The following is a 9711-nucleotide window of genomic DNA, read 5'->3' as shown; positions in this document are numbered from 1 at the left end:
CGGGCCAAGTGAGGGCTGCGGCCAGGGTGTTAGGTCGGGAGGAGGCCCTTGCCTGATATACTCTGGTTTCTCTTCAGAACGTAAAAATCTTTCGCCTTTTACTAAAGATTTCCGTGGAGAGGAGCAAAACTGAGTTTTATGGCAATTTTTGCATGCTCCAGCTTGCTGGGGTTTCCTTCTTTGGGTTGAACGACAGAATGAGCGGGAGGTGGCTGTAGTGGGAGGCTAACTCCTGTGGCTGCTGCTGGGAGGGAGGCGGTCCTCATTTGAATATTGTGGCCATGGACGGCCCGCTTTTTGGGGAGCAGGAAGCTCGTTTGAAGGGGTGACCCTCTGGTGGAAAGGAGGGCTCAGAGAAGGGAATAGCCTGGGGAAGATGGCCTCTCGCCGGGCTGGCTGTGTGGTACCGTTTGGTTTAGCCATCATCAACCCCCTGCCTCCCCTTTTCTAGGAGGTCTCCCCGGGCCAAGTGAGGGCTGCGGCCAGGGTGTTAGGTCGGGAGAAGGCCCTTGCCTGATATACTCTGGTTTCTCTTCAGAACGTAAAAATCTTTCGCCTTTTACTAAAGATTTCCGTGGAGAGGAGCAAAACTGAGTTTTATGGCAATTTTTGCATGCTCCAGCTTGCTGGGGTTTCCTTCTTTGGGTTGAACGACAGAATGAGCGGGAGGTGGCTGTAGTGGGAGGCTGACTCCTGTGGCTGCTGCTGGGAGGGAGGCGGTCCTCATTTGAATATTGTGGCCATGGACGGCCCGCTTTTTGGGGAGCAGGAAGCTCGTTTGAAGGGGTGACCCTCTGGTGGAAAGGAGGGCTCAGAGAAGGGAGCAGCCTGGGGAAGATGGCCTCTCGCCGGGCTGGCTGTGTGGTACCGTTTGGTATAGCCATCATCAACCCCCTGCCTCCCCTTTTCTAGGAGGTCTCCCCGGGCCAAGTGAGGGCTGCGGCCAGGGTGTTAGGTCGGGAGGAGGCCCTTGCCTGATATACTCTGGTTTCTCTTCAGAACGTAAAAATCTTTCGCCTTTTACTAAAGATTTCCGTGGAGAGGAGCAAAACTGAGTTTTATGGCAATTTTTGCATGCTCCAGCTTGCTGGGGTTTCCTTCTTTGGGTTGAACGACAGAATGAGCGGGAGGTGGCTGTAGTGGGAGGCTGACTCCTGTGGCTGCTGCTGGGAGGGAGGCGGTCCTCATTTGAATATTGTGGCCATGGACGGCCCGCTTTTTGGGGAGCAGGAAGCTCGTTTGAAGGGGTGACCCTCTGGTGGAAAGGAGGGCTCAGAGAAGGGAGCAGCCTGGGGAAGATGGCCTCTCGCCGGGCTGGCTGTGTGGTACCGTTTGGTTTAGCCATCATCAACCCCCTGCCTCCCCTTTTCTAGGAGGTCTCCCCGGGCCAAGTGAGGGCTGCGGCCAGGGTGTTAGGTCGGGAGGAGGCCCTTGCCTGATATACTCTGGTTTCTCTTCAGAACGTAAAAATCTTTCGCCTTTTACTAAAGATTTCCGTGGAGAGGAGCAAAACTGAGTTTTATGGCAATTTTTGCATGCTCCAGCTTGCTGGGGTTTCCTTCTTTGGGTTGAACGACAGAATGAGCGGGAGGTGGCTGTAGTGGGAGGCTAACTCCTGTGGCTGCTGCTGGGAGGGAGGCGGTCCTCATTTGAATATTGTGGCCATGGACGGCCCGCTTTTTGGGGAGCAGGAAGCTCGTTTGAAGGGGTGACCCTCTGGTGGAAAGGAGGGCTCAGAGAAGGGAATAGCCTGGGGAAGATGGCCTCTCGCCGGGCTGGCTGTGTGGTACCGTTTGGTTTAGCCATCATCAACCCCCTGCCTCCCCTTTTCTAGGAGGTCTCCCCGGGCCAAGTGAGGGCTGCGGCCAGGGTGTTAGGTCGGGAGGAGGCCCTTGCCTGATATACTCTGGTTTCTCTTCAGAACGTAAAAATCTTTCGCCTTTTACTAAAGATTTCCATGGAGAGGAGCAAAACTGAGTTTTATGGCAATTTTTGCATGCTCCAGCTTGCTGGGGTTTCCTTCTTTGGGTTGAACGACAGAATGAGCGGGAGGTGGCTGTAGTGGGAGGCTGACTCCTGTGGCTGCTGCTGGGAGGGAGGCGGTCCTCATTTGAATATTGTGGCCATGGACGGCCCGCTTTTTGGGGAGCAGGAAGCTCGTTTGAAGGGGTGACCCTCTGGTGGAAAGGAGGGCTCAGAGAAGGGAGCAGCCTGGGGAAGATGGCCTCTCGCCGGGCTGGCTGTGTGGTACCGTTTGGTTTAGCCATCATCAACCCCCTGCCTCCCCTTTTCTAGGAGGTCTCCCCGGGCCAAGTGAGGGCTGCGGCCAGGGTGTTAGGTCGGGAGGAGGCCCTTGCCTGATATACTCTGGTTTCTCTTCAGAATGTAAAAATCTTTCGCCTTTTACTAAAGATTTCTGTGGAGAGGAGCAAAACTGAGTTATATGGCATTATTTGCATGCTCCAGCTTGCTGGGGTTTCCTTCTTTGGGTTGAACGACAGAATGAGCGGGAGGTGGCTGTAGTGGGAGGCTGACTCCTGTGGCTGCTGCTGGGAGGGAGGCGGTCCTCATTTGAATATTGTGGCCATGGACGGCTCGCTTTTTGGGGAGCAGGAAGCTCGTTTGAAGGGGTGACCCTCTGGTGGAAAGGAGGGCTCAGAGAAGGGAGCAGCCTGGGGAAGATGGCCTCTCGCCGGGCTGGCTGTGTGGTACCGTTTGGTTTAGCCATCATCAACCCCCTGCCTCCCCTTTTCTAGGAGGTCTCCCCGGGCCAAGTGAGGGCTGCGGCCAGGGTGTTAGGTCGGGAGGAGGCCCTTGCCTGATATACTCTGGTTTCTCTTCAGAACGTAAAAATCTTTCGCCTTTTACTAAAGATTTCCGTGGAGAGGAGCAAAACTGAGTTTTATGGCAATTTTTGCATGCTCCAGCTTTCTGGGGTTTCCTTCTTTGGGTTGAACGACAGAATGAGCGGGAGGTGGCTGTAGTGGGAGGCTGACTCCTGTGGCTGCTGCTGGGAGGGAGGCGGTCCTCATTTGAATATTGTGGCCATGGACGGCCCGCTTTTTGGGGAGCAGGAAGCTCGTTTGAAGGGGTGACCCTCTGGTGGAAAGGAGGGCTCAGAGAAGGGAGCAGCCTGGGGAAGATGGCCTCTCGCCGGGCTGGCTGTGTGGTACCGTTTGGTTTAGCCATCATCAACCCCCTGCCTCCCCTTTTCTAGGAGGTCTCCCCGGGCCAAGTGAGGGCTGCGGCCAGGGTGTTAGGTCGGGAGGAGGCCCTTGCCTGATATACTCTGGTTTCTCTTCAGAACGTAAAAATCTTTCGCCTTTTACTAAAGATTTCCGTGGAGAGGAGCAAAACTGAGTTTTATGGCAATTATTGCATGCTCCAGCTTGCTGGGGTTTCCTTCTTTGGGTTGAACGACAGAATGAGCGGGAGGTGGCTGTAGTGGGAGGCTGACTCCTGTGGCTGCTGCTGGGAGGGAGGCGGTCCTCATTTGAATATTGTGGCCATGGACGGCCAGCTTTTTGGGGAGCAGGAAGCTCGTTTGAAGGGGTGACCCTCTGGTGGAAAGGAGGGCTCAGAGAAGGGAGCAGCCTGGGGAAGATGGCCTCTCGCCGGGCTGGCTGTGTGGTACCGTTTGGTTTAGCCATCATCAACCCCCTGCCTCCCCTTTTCTAGGAGGTCTCCCCGGGCCAAGTGAGGGCTGCGGCCAGGGTGTTAGGTCGGGAGGAGGCCCTTGCCTGATATACTCTGGTTTCTCTTCAGAATGTAAAAATCTTTCGCCTTTTACTAAAGATTTCCGTGGAGAGGAGCAAAACTGAGTTTTATGGCAATTTTTGCATGCTCCAGCTTGCTGGGGTTTCCTTCTTTGGGTTGAACGACAGAATGAGCGGGAGGTGGCTGTAGTGGGAGGCTGACTCCTGTGGCTGCTGCTGGGAGGGAGGCGGACCTCATTTGAATATTGTGGCCATGGACGGCCCGCTTTTTGGGGAGCAGGAAGCTCGTTTGAAGGGGTGACCCTCTGGTGGAAAGGAGGGCTCAGAGAAGGGAGCAGCCTGGGGAAGATGGCCTCTCGCCGGGCTGGCTGTGTGGTACCGTTTGGTTTAGCCATCATCAACCCCCTGCCTCCCCTTTTCTAGGAGGTCTCCCCGGGCCAAGTGAGGGCTGCGGCCAGGGTGTTAGGTCGGGAGGAGGCCCTTGCCTGATATACTCTGGTTTCTCTTCAGAACGTAAAAATCTTTCGCCTTTTACTAAAGATTTCCGTGGAGAGGAGCAAAACTGAGTTTTATGGCAATTATTGCATGCTCCAGCTTGCTGGGGTTTCCTTCTTTGGGTTGAACGACAGAATGAGCGGGAGGTGGCTGTAGTGGGAGGCTGACTCCTGTGGCTGCTGCTGGGAGGGAGGCGGTCCTCATTTGAATATTGTGGCCATGGACGGCCCGCTTTTTGGGGAGCAGGAAGCTCGTTTGAAGGGGTGACCCTCTGGTGGAAAGGAGGGCTCAGAGAAGGGAGCAGCCTGGGGAAGATGGCCTCTCGCCGGGCTGGCTGTGTGGTACCGTTTGGTTTAGCAATCATCAACCCCCTGCCTCCCCTTTTCTAGGAGGTCTCCCCGGGCCAAGTGAGGGCTGCGGCCAGGGTGTTAGGTCGGGAGGAGGCCCTTGCCTGATATACTCTGGTTTCTCTTCAGAATGTAAAAATCTTTCGCCTTTTACTAAAGATTTCCGTGGAGAGGAGCAAAACTGAGTTTTATGGCAATTTTTGCATGCTCCAGCTTGCTGGGGTTTCCTTCTTTGGGTTGAACGACAGAATGAGCGGGAGGTGGCTGTAGTGGGAGGCTGACTCCTGTGGCTGCTGCTGGGAGGGAGGCGGTCCTCATTTGAATATTGTGGCCATGGACGGCCCGCTTTTTGGGGAGCAGGAAGCTCGTTTGAAGGGGTGACCCTCTGGTGGAAAGGAGGGCTCAGAGAAGGGAGCAGCCTGGGGAAGATGGCCTCTCGCCGGGCTGGCTGTGTGGTACCGTTTGGTTTAGCCATCATCAACCCCCTGCCTCCCCTTTTCTAGGAGGTCTCCCCGGGCCAAGTGAGGGCTGCGGCCCTTGCCTGATATACTCTGGTTTCTCTTCAGAACGTAAAAATCTTTCGCCTTTTACTAAAGATTTCCGTGGAGAGGAGCAAAACTGAGTTTTATGGCAATTTTTGCATGCTCCAGCTTGCTGGGGTTTCCTTCTTTGGGTTGAACGACAGAATGAGCGGGAGGTGGCTGTAGTGGGAGGCTGACTCCTGTGGCTGCTGCTGGGAGGGAGGCGGTCCTCATTTGAATATTGTGGCCATGGACGGCCCGCTTTTTGGGGAGCAGGAAGCTCGTTTGAAGGGGTGACCCTCTGGTGGAAAGGAGGGCTCAGAGAAGGGAGCAGCCTGGGGAAGATGGCCTCTCGCCAGGCTGGCTGTGTGGTACCGTTTGGTTTAGCCATCATCAACCCCCTGCCTCCCCTTTTCTAGGAGGTCTCCCCGGGCCAAGTGAGGGCTGCGGCCAGGGTGTTAGGTCGGGAGGAGGCCCTTGCCTGATATACTCTGGTTTCTCTTCAGAACGTAAAAATCTTTCGCCTTTTACTAAAGATTTCCGTGGAGAGGAGCAAAACTGAGTTTTATGGCAATCTTTGCATGCTCCAGCTTGCTGGGGTTTCCTTCTTTGGGTTGAACGACAGAATGAGCGGGAGGTGGCTGTAGTGGGAGGCTGACTCCTGTGGCTGCTGCTGGGAGGGAGGCGGTCCTCATTTGAATATTGTGGCCATGGACGGCCCGCTTTTTGGGGAGCAGGAAGCTCGTTTGAAGGGGTGACCCTCTGGTGGAAAGGAGGGCTCAGAGAAGGGAGCAGCCTGGGGAAGATGGCCTCTCGCCGGGCTGGCTGTGTGGTACCGTTTGGTTTAGCCATCATCAACCCCCTGCCTCCCCTTTTCTAGGAGGTCTCCCCGGGCCAAGTGAGGGCTGCGGCCAGGGTGTTAGGTCGGGAGGAGGCCCTTGCCTGATATACTCTGGTTTCTCTTCAGAACGTAAAAATCTTTCGCCTTTTACTAAAGATTTCCATTGAAAAGGAGGAGCAAAACTGAGTTTTATGGCAATTTTTGCATGCTCCAGCTTGCTGAGGTTTCCTTCTTTGGGTTGAACGACAGAATGAGCGGGAGGTGGCTGTAGTGGGAGGCTGACTCCTGTGGCTGCTGCTGGGAGGGAGGCGGTCCTCATTTGAATATTGTGGCCATGGACGGCCCGCTTTTTGGGGAGCAGGAAGCTCGTTTGAAGGGGTGACCCTCTGGTGGAAAGGAGGGCTCAGAGAAGGGAGCAGCCTGGGGAAGATGGCCTCTCGCCGGGCTGGCTGTGTGGTACCGTTTGGTTTAGCCATCATCAACCCCCTGCCTCCCCTTTTCTAGGAGGTCTCCCCGGGCCAAGTGAGGGCTGCGGCCAGGGTGTTAGGTCGGGAGGAGGCCCTTGCCTGATGTACTCTGGTTTCTCTTCAGAACGTAAAAATCTTTCGCCTTTTACTAAAGATTTCCGTGGAGAGGAGCAAAACTGAGTTTTATGGCAATTTTTGCATGCTCCAGCTTGCTGGGGTTTCCTTCTTTGGGTTGAACGACAGAATGAGCGGGAGGTGGCTGTAGTGGGAGGCTGACTCCTGTGGCTGCTGCTGGGAGGGAGGCGGTCCTCATTTGAATATTGTGGCCATGGACGGCCCGCTTTTTGGGGAGCAGGAAGCTCGTTTGAAGGGGTGACCCTCTGGTGGAAAGGAGGGCTCAGAGAAGGGAGCAGCCTGGGGAAGATGGCCTCTCGCCGGGCTGGCTGTGTGGTACCATTTGGTTTAGCCATCATCAACCCCCTGCCTCCCCTTTTCTAGGAGGTCTCCCCGGGCCAAGTGAGGGCTGCGGCCAGGGTGTTAGGTCGGGAGGAGGCCCTTGCCTGATATACTCTGGTTTCTCTTCAGAACGTAAAAATCTTTCGCCTTTTACTAAAGATTTCCGTGGAGAGGAGCAAAACTGAGTTTTATGGCAATTTTTGCATGCTCCAGCTTGCTGGGGTTTCCTTCTTTGGGTTGAACGACAGAATGAGCGGGAGGTGGCTGTAGTGGGAGGCTGACTCCTGTGGCTGCTGCTGGGAGGGAGGCGGTCCTCATTTGAATATTGTGGCCATGGACGGCCCGTTTTTTGGGGAGCAGGAAGCTCGTTTGAAGGGGTGACCCTCTGGTGGAAAGGAGGGCTCAGAGAAGGGAGCAGCCTGGGGAAGATGGCCTCTCGCCGGGCTGGCTGTGTGGTACCGTTTGGTTTAGCCATCATCAACCCCCTGCCTCCCCTTTTCTAGGAGGTCTCCCCGGGCCAAGTGAGGGCTGCGGCCAGGGTGTTAGGTCGGGAGGAGGCCCTTGCCTGATATACTCTGGTTTCTCTTCAGAACGTAAAAAGCTTTCGCCTTTTACTAAAGATTTCCGTGGAGAGGAGCAAAACTGAGTTTGATGGCAATTTTTGCATGCTCCAGCTTGCTGGGGTTTCCTTCTTTGGGTTGAACGACAGAATGAGCGGGAGGTGGCTGTAGTGGAAGGCTGACTCCTGTGGCTGCTGCTGGGAGGGAGGCGGTCCTCATTTGAATATTGTGGCCATGGACGGCCCGCTTTTTGGGGAGCAGGAAGCTCGTTTGAAGGGGTGACCCTCTGGTGGAAAGGAGGGCTCAGAGAAGGGAGCAGCCTGGGGAAGATGGCCTCTCGCCGGGCTGGCTGTGTGGTACCGTTTGGTTTAGCCATCATCAACCCCCTGCCTCCCCTTTTCTAGGAGGTCTCCCCGGGCCAAGTGAGGGCTGCGGCCAGGGTGTTAGGTCGGGAGGAGGCCCTTGCCTGATGTACTCTGGTTTCTCTTCAGAACGTAAAAAGCTTTCGCCTTTTACTAAAGATTTCCGTGGAGAGGAGCAAAACTGAGTTTGGTGGCAATTTTTGCATGCTCCAGCTTGCTGGGGTTTCCTTCTTTGGGTTGAACGACAGAATGAGCGGGAGGTGGCTGTAGTGGGAGGCTGACTCCTGTGGCTGCTGCTGGGAGGGAGGCGGTCCTCATTTGAATATTGTGGCCATGGACGGCCCGCTTTTTGGGGAGCAGGAAGCTCGTTTGAAGGGGTGACCCTCTGGTGGAAAGGAGGGCTCAGAGAAGGGAGCAGCCTGGGGAAGATGGCCTCTCGCCGGGCTGGCTGTGTGGTACCGTTTGGTTTAGCCATCATCAACCCCCTGCCTCCCCTTTTCTAGGAGGTCTCCCCGGGCCAAGTGAGGGCTGCGGCCAGGGTGTTAGGTCGGGAGGAGGCCCTTGCCTGATATACTCTGGTTTCTCTTCAGAACGTAAAAATCTTTCGCCTTTTACTAAAGATTTCCGTGGAGAGGAGCAAAACTGAGTTTTATGGCAATTTTTGCATGCTCCAGCTTGCTGGGGTTTCCTTCTTTGGGTTGAACGACAGAATGAGCGGGAGGTGGCTGTAGTGGGAGGCTGACTCCTGTGGCTGCTGCTGGGAGGGAGGCGGTCCTCATTTGAATATTGTGGCCATGGACGGCCCGCTTTTTGGGGAGCAGGAAGCTCGTTTGAAGGGGTGACCCTCTGGTGGAAAGGAGGGCTCAGAGAAGGGAGCAGCCTGGGGAAGATGGCCTCTCGCCGGGCTGGCTGTGTGGTACCGTTTGGTTTAGCCATCATCAACCCCCTGCCTCCCCTTTTCTAGGAGGTCTCCCCGGGCCAAGTGAGGGCTGCGGCCAGGGTGTTAGGTCGGGAGGAGGCCCTTGCCTGATATACTCTGGTTTCTCTTCAGAACGTAAAAATCTTTCGCCTTTTACTAAAGATTTCCGTGGAGAGGAGCAAAACTGAGTTTTATGGCAATTATTGCATGCTCCAGCTTGCTGGGGTTTCCTTCTTTGGGTTGAACGACAGAATGAGCGGGAGGTGGCTGTAGTGGGAGGCTGACTCCTGTGGCTGCTGCTGGGAGGGAGGCGGTCCTCATTTGAATATTGTGGCCATGGACGGCCCGCTTTTTGGGGAGCAGGAAGCTCGTTTGAAGGGGTGACCCTCTGGTGGAAAGGAGGGCTCAGAGAAGGGAGCAGCCTGGGGAAGATGGCCTCTCGCCGGGCTGGCTGTGTGGTACCGTTTGGTTTAGCCATCATCAACCCCCTGCCTCCCCTTTTCTAGGAGGTCTCCCCGGGCCAAGTGAGGGCTGCGGCCAGGGTGTTAGGTCGGGAGGAGGCCCTTGCCTGATATACTCTGGTTTCTCTTCAGAACGTAAAAATCTTTCGCCTTTTACTAAAGATTTCCGTGGAGAGGAGCAAAACTGAGTTTTATGGCAATTTTTGCATGCTCCAGCTTGCTGGGGTTTTCTTCTTTGGGTTGAACGACAGAATGAGCGGGAGGTGGCTGTAGTGGGAGGCTGACTCCTGTGGCTGCTGCTGGGAGGGAGGCGGTCCTCATTTGAATATTGTGGCCATGGACGGCCCGCTTTTTGGGGAGCAGGAAGCTCGTTTGAAGGGGTGACCCTCTGGTGGAAAGGAGGGCTCAGAGAAGGGAGCAGCCTGGGGAAGATGGCCTCTCGCCGGGCTGGCTGTGTGGTACCGTTTGGTTTAGCCATCATCAACCCCCTGCCTCCCCTTTTCTAGGAGGTCTCCCCGGGCCAAGTGAGGGCTGCGGCAAGGGTGTTAGGTCGGGAGGAGGCCCTT

General features: G+C 55.6%; 21 non-coding genes across 21 annotated transcripts; all 21 read left to right on the top strand.

The window, feature by feature from the left end:
* The first annotated feature begins 57 nt into the window (after window positions 1–57).
* On the top strand, window positions 58–173 carry LOC142298219 (U5 spliceosomal RNA). Its single transcript, XR_012752430.1, has one exon. It is a non-coding gene; the product is annotated as a U5 spliceosomal RNA (small nuclear RNA).
* A 345-nt stretch (window positions 174–518) lies between these two features.
* Window positions 519–634, top strand: LOC142298218 (U5 spliceosomal RNA). Its single transcript, XR_012752429.1, has one exon. It is a non-coding gene; the product is annotated as a U5 spliceosomal RNA (small nuclear RNA).
* A 345-nt stretch (window positions 635–979) lies between these two features.
* Window positions 980–1095, top strand: LOC142298216 (U5 spliceosomal RNA). Its single transcript, XR_012752426.1, has one exon. It is a non-coding gene; the product is annotated as a U5 spliceosomal RNA (small nuclear RNA).
* Window positions 1096–1440: 345 nt separating this feature from the next.
* On the top strand, window positions 1441–1556 carry LOC142298215 (U5 spliceosomal RNA). The gene has a single exon (XR_012752425.1). It is a non-coding gene; the product is annotated as a U5 spliceosomal RNA (small nuclear RNA).
* Window positions 1557–1901: 345 nt separating this feature from the next.
* On the top strand, window positions 1902–2017 carry LOC142297752 (U5 spliceosomal RNA). The gene has a single exon (XR_012752026.1). It is a non-coding gene; the product is annotated as a U5 spliceosomal RNA (small nuclear RNA).
* A 345-nt stretch (window positions 2018–2362) lies between these two features.
* On the top strand, window positions 2363–2478 carry LOC142297871 (U5 spliceosomal RNA). The gene has a single exon (XR_012752137.1). It is a non-coding gene; the product is annotated as a U5 spliceosomal RNA (small nuclear RNA).
* A 345-nt stretch (window positions 2479–2823) lies between these two features.
* Window positions 2824–2939, top strand: LOC142298401 (U5 spliceosomal RNA). Its single transcript, XR_012752604.1, has one exon. It is a non-coding gene; the product is annotated as a U5 spliceosomal RNA (small nuclear RNA).
* Window positions 2940–3284: 345 nt separating this feature from the next.
* On the top strand, window positions 3285–3400 carry LOC142297704 (U5 spliceosomal RNA). Its single transcript, XR_012751979.1, has one exon. It is a non-coding gene; the product is annotated as a U5 spliceosomal RNA (small nuclear RNA).
* A 345-nt stretch (window positions 3401–3745) lies between these two features.
* LOC142297646 (U5 spliceosomal RNA) lies at window positions 3746–3861 on the top strand. The gene has a single exon (XR_012751923.1). It is a non-coding gene; the product is annotated as a U5 spliceosomal RNA (small nuclear RNA).
* A 345-nt stretch (window positions 3862–4206) lies between these two features.
* LOC142297703 (U5 spliceosomal RNA) lies at window positions 4207–4322 on the top strand. Its single transcript, XR_012751978.1, has one exon. It is a non-coding gene; the product is annotated as a U5 spliceosomal RNA (small nuclear RNA).
* Window positions 4323–4667: 345 nt separating this feature from the next.
* Window positions 4668–4783, top strand: LOC142297645 (U5 spliceosomal RNA). The gene has a single exon (XR_012751922.1). It is a non-coding gene; the product is annotated as a U5 spliceosomal RNA (small nuclear RNA).
* Window positions 4784–5104: 321 nt separating this feature from the next.
* Window positions 5105–5220, top strand: LOC142298214 (U5 spliceosomal RNA). The gene has a single exon (XR_012752424.1). It is a non-coding gene; the product is annotated as a U5 spliceosomal RNA (small nuclear RNA).
* A 345-nt stretch (window positions 5221–5565) lies between these two features.
* LOC142297607 (U5 spliceosomal RNA) lies at window positions 5566–5681 on the top strand. The gene has a single exon (XR_012751885.1). It is a non-coding gene; the product is annotated as a U5 spliceosomal RNA (small nuclear RNA).
* A 345-nt stretch (window positions 5682–6026) lies between these two features.
* LOC142297897 (U5 spliceosomal RNA) lies at window positions 6027–6146 on the top strand. Its single transcript, XR_012752162.1, has one exon. It is a non-coding gene; the product is annotated as a U5 spliceosomal RNA (small nuclear RNA).
* A 345-nt stretch (window positions 6147–6491) lies between these two features.
* On the top strand, window positions 6492–6607 carry LOC142297593 (U5 spliceosomal RNA). The gene has a single exon (XR_012751871.1). It is a non-coding gene; the product is annotated as a U5 spliceosomal RNA (small nuclear RNA).
* Window positions 6608–6952: 345 nt separating this feature from the next.
* On the top strand, window positions 6953–7068 carry LOC142298213 (U5 spliceosomal RNA). Its single transcript, XR_012752423.1, has one exon. It is a non-coding gene; the product is annotated as a U5 spliceosomal RNA (small nuclear RNA).
* A 345-nt stretch (window positions 7069–7413) lies between these two features.
* LOC142297846 (U5 spliceosomal RNA) lies at window positions 7414–7529 on the top strand. The gene has a single exon (XR_012752113.1). It is a non-coding gene; the product is annotated as a U5 spliceosomal RNA (small nuclear RNA).
* Window positions 7530–7874: 345 nt separating this feature from the next.
* LOC142297862 (U5 spliceosomal RNA) lies at window positions 7875–7990 on the top strand. Its single transcript, XR_012752128.1, has one exon. It is a non-coding gene; the product is annotated as a U5 spliceosomal RNA (small nuclear RNA).
* Window positions 7991–8335: 345 nt separating this feature from the next.
* On the top strand, window positions 8336–8451 carry LOC142298212 (U5 spliceosomal RNA). The gene has a single exon (XR_012752422.1). It is a non-coding gene; the product is annotated as a U5 spliceosomal RNA (small nuclear RNA).
* Window positions 8452–8796: 345 nt separating this feature from the next.
* On the top strand, window positions 8797–8912 carry LOC142297701 (U5 spliceosomal RNA). Its single transcript, XR_012751976.1, has one exon. It is a non-coding gene; the product is annotated as a U5 spliceosomal RNA (small nuclear RNA).
* Window positions 8913–9257: 345 nt separating this feature from the next.
* On the top strand, window positions 9258–9373 carry LOC142298210 (U5 spliceosomal RNA). Its single transcript, XR_012752421.1, has one exon. It is a non-coding gene; the product is annotated as a U5 spliceosomal RNA (small nuclear RNA).
* The last annotated feature ends 338 nt before the right edge of the window (window positions 9374–9711 follow it).

The sequence above is a fragment of the Anomaloglossus baeobatrachus genome, chromosome 3 (genome assembly GCF_048569485.1).
Source record: "Anomaloglossus baeobatrachus isolate aAnoBae1 chromosome 3, aAnoBae1.hap1, whole genome shotgun sequence".
NCBI lineage: Eukaryota > Metazoa > Chordata > Amphibia > Anura > Aromobatidae > Anomaloglossus > Anomaloglossus baeobatrachus.
This window is presented reverse-complemented; position numbering and strand designations above follow the sequence as displayed.